The sequence below is a fragment of the Megalobrama amblycephala genome, linkage group LG24 (assembly GCF_018812025.1).
Source record: "Megalobrama amblycephala isolate DHTTF-2021 linkage group LG24, ASM1881202v1, whole genome shotgun sequence".
Lineage (NCBI taxonomy): Eukaryota > Metazoa > Chordata > Actinopteri > Cypriniformes > Xenocyprididae > Megalobrama > Megalobrama amblycephala.
In genome coordinates this window covers 4,377,141-4,381,558 of record NC_063067.1, presented here as the reverse complement: position 1 = coordinate 4,381,558, position 4,418 = coordinate 4,377,141, and positions in this window count along the sequence as shown.

Here is a 4,418-nt window from a genome sequence, read left to right as displayed (position 1 = left end):
CAGAAGGCAAGTTTATCACAGTCCTTGTCGTTTTACATTACACACTGAAATGAACATGTATTTTTCATTTTAAAGGGCCTTTCACAGAAAAAATGAAAATTCAATCTATATATCTGCTAAATAAGTGAATTTGATCTGATTGCTCAGTTGGAATATAAAAGTGTGTGAAACAGGTTTAGGAGGGTTTTTATTGCTGGTTGTAGGTTTATTTTTCATTGTAATGTTGCATGTTGTTATTATTATTGAACGATATAATCCAAAATGTGTAGTACTAGACTTTATTTAGAATAGTGCAAGCATACTATTTTTGTGTTATTTTAGTAATATTTATATACTCTTAGTATTTTTTAATATTTTGAATTTAAATATTTTGTTTAAGTTTGAATAATTTTATTATTACTGTTGTCATTATTTTTCTTTCTTTTTATTTTTAAAAAAATATCCATGAAAGCCCATTTTCACTGCATAAGAAAAATTATGTCATAATTATGAGATAAAATAATAATGACATTTATGACATATTTTTTTTTACTTTTGTCTGAAAATTATGACTTAATATGTCATAATTTTGACCTTTATCTTATAATTATGACTTAGTATGTCATAATTTTGACTTTTTAGTATCATAATTTAAATTTTTTAATCTAATAATTTTGATTTTGTCACAATTATGACACAATGTGATAAAAAGTCAAAATGATGAGATAAAAAAGTCAATTGTGACATCAAAATTGACAAATATAATAATTTAGACTTTTTATCACAATTCTATCAATAATTATTGCTTGTCATTTAGATTTTTTTATGTAACTCTTTAGTTAATAATTCTGACATAACTCTTAATTATAATTTTGCCTTTTCAGTCTCATAATTTTAACTTTTTGTCATACTTCATTTTTTATATGAATTCTAACTTTTTCCACATAACTTTGAATTTTTATCTCACCTTTTTGACTTCATTCTTTTATCATTTTATAATTAAATTTAGACATTTTGTCATCATTTAAACCTGTGATTTTGACTTTTATCCCCTAATTATGACTTAATATGTCAATTTTGACTTTTTATTTCATAATCATGCTTAGTAAGTCATAATTTTTAACTTTCAACTCTCAAATTTCTACTATTTCATAATTTCGACTTTTTAATCTCAATTCTTCCCTCATCACTTTGACTTTTTAAATCATAATTTCAGGTTTTTATGTCATAAATTTGACTGTTTGACTTTATTTCAGTTTTTAGTTTTAGTAATTTTAGTACTTAAACCTATTTTATTTCAGTCAGTTTCTAATTTTCATTTAAGTTTTTGAAGTGCAAGTTTTTCATCTAATAATTTCATTTAATTTTATTTCATATTTATTTAGAATAATAAAATTTATTTCGAAATATTTTCACTATTCTGCAGTACATATATTCTCTGTTGAATACCCAGATGACCTGCAGACGACTGAAGGTAACCACACATTTTTCTATCATCGTTGACTTTTCATTGACTTCTACTGTTTTTATATGTTTCTAATAATATTTTTCTCAATCCTAAATCTAAACTTTCTGCATCTGAAGTCATTTAGTATGTTTATTCACTGTTTTCCGTGTAGCTGATGTCAGGTTTTTGCTACCCTTGACGTTTGGTCAGACGCTTTTTCTCGTCTACAGGCACCTTGAGGTCCAAAGCCATTTTCTCGACACTATCTTTGAGCACACAGAGGGCAAATGTCGCCGTTATCTCCATGTTATTCCCGCAGCATTTTGACCTCACGGTTTAAAGCGGCCCTTGTGTCCCGTTCGGAGGTAACGCACCGCGCACCGCGGTCTATCAGCTCTCCTGCAGGCCGCCGCAGGAAATGGGTGTTTTATGAGAACGATACATCACCGGCCGGCAACAGCAGCGACTGACACCTGCGATTTTTCTTCGGGCTTAAAGAAACGAAAGGAAATAAATGGACAAGAACAGGCCCGTGTTTGCGGGAAAGGTTGAATGGTCATCCGAGCTGACAGAAGAGCTGAAGAGGAACAACAGCCCTGACAGCATATTTCAATGTGTGTTTAATTAAATCAATACAGCAGTGAGTCTGTGCGCCCCAGATTTACCTCCAGGAAGGTGAGGCCAGGAAAGCTGATACAAGTAGAAAGGGTGAAAACAATGTCACGAGAGCTCAGTGATCACAACACAACACGCTCGAGCCTGAGGGGTGCGCTGGGGCTCCCATTCAACACATCCACTCTGGAGCCCGAAATAATGCTGCATGATTACAGTGATCCAGAAAAACACGTTCACTGTAAGCCATTTTACATCTGTCATATTTAAGAGCAAAACAACATATTCTGATAGAAGACTTGATTTTATCCAACTGAGCCCATTTCATAATTATGACTTAATATTGACTTAGTATGTCATCAGTTTGACTTTAATATCCCTCACATAAGAAAAAAAATCATGCTTTGGTAAATGATCAAAGTCATAATGTGATAAAAAGTCAAAATGATGAGATAAAAGTAAATTGTGACAAATTAATGCATAAAAATATAATAATTTTGACTTTTTATGTCATAATTATGGCTTAGTATGTCATGATTTTTATTTATTTAATGTCATTTAGACTTTTTTTGTCATTTTTATCTAACAATTTCAATGTTTATCACTTAATTATGACTTAATGTCATAATTTTCACTTTATCTCATAATTATTATTGTCATAATTTAGAATTTGCAATCTCATAATTTCGATTTATGTCATATTTCGACTTTTTATCTTTTTATAATTTTGAATTTTTTTTAAATGTAATTACGACTTTATCATGATCATAATTGAAACTTTTTAGCTAATTTGACATGATTGCTTTGGTAAATGATAATTATGAAAAATTCACAATTATGACATAATGTGATAAAAAGTAAAAAATTATGAGATTAAAAAGTCATTTGTGACAAATCAAAATTTACAAAAATATAATAATTTAGACTTTTTTTATCATAACTATGGCTTAATATGTCAATTTAGATTTAAAAAAAAATAATTTAGACTTGTTTGTCATAATTGTAACTTTTTAGCTAATAATTCTGACATTTAACTCTTAATTATGACTTGGTGTGTCATAATTTTGACTTTTTAATCTCATAATTTCAACTTTTTATGTCATATTTCAATTTTTTAATATGAATTTTCACTTTTTTCACTTAACTTTCACTTTATTTCACCTTTTTGACTTATCATCTTTTATCTTTTTATAATTTAGATTTTTTAAATGTAACTTAGACTTTTTTGTCATTAAAACTTTTAAGCTAATAATTGTAATAACTTATTTATGACTTAATATGTCAATTTTGTTTCATAGTCATACTTAGTAAGTCATATTTTTTTCACTTTTAAATTTCAACTTTATTTCATAATTTTGACTTTTTAATCTCTATTTCAACTTTCTCCTCACAATTTTGACTCTTTATCTTATAATTATTATTTACTAAAGCATGATTTTTTTTCTCATGTGGTGGAAATGGGCTTCCTTACATCAGCTGGAAAGGAAAGTGATTTGAGAGATGAAGCAAGATTGTTCTCTTTGGAATAATATGCAGTGATGAATAATTTACAATTAGACCAGAAAAATGCATTAAAGTAAATGGAGTCCATTTTCATTTCTAGTATGACTTACATGGTGCAGAATTACAACAACAGTTAACAGAAGAACGGAAGAGTGGGCGTAATTTACGAGGACTCGATGACCTGAAGGAGTCGGTCCTGGTTCCTCTTTGATAATTAACAGTGACTCATGGACACTAAAGGTGGAAGCAGCTTTTCTTGTGAGGGGAAAGTAAATGTAATCGCATCAAGTTTTACCGCTTGGGATGAGCTGCGACCTCGGATGAGAAACACATTTATATTAGAGCCAGAACTCCTTGTCTTTAATTTCACGCTGGGTGCGTCTCCATGAGAAAAATAAGGCTTAATTTTCTGCCGTGTTTTCTAAACCGCTGGAAATGAAAAGGTTGCCTCAGGAAAGGCTGCCATTTGTGGCCTGTTTGTCCAATTATATCTTACTGCTGATATAATTAACAGAATACTGAATTGTCACTGATTTATGAATTATATGATGTGCTTGAATGATATTTGCTTGTTAAGGCTGTTATTACACATTTTAGCTCTGATCTTTAACCCCAAAACACTTTGATTTGTAACAAAATTTTCAATGTGTGAGGTATTATAACTTTTTTCATTACAAATTATAGTATCTCATCACTAGAGTCTCATGATCACTGTCACTAGAAATATAAAATCAGGCTTAGCAATCATATTTACATCAAAACTCTCTTTGTTTTATTTATTCTTGCTTTATTTCCAGGTTTAAAGGGGCTTTACTGTTTGTAGAATTCAGAAACCCTTGTTATTAGCACTACCGGTGGCCCTTAGGTGAACTGCAGC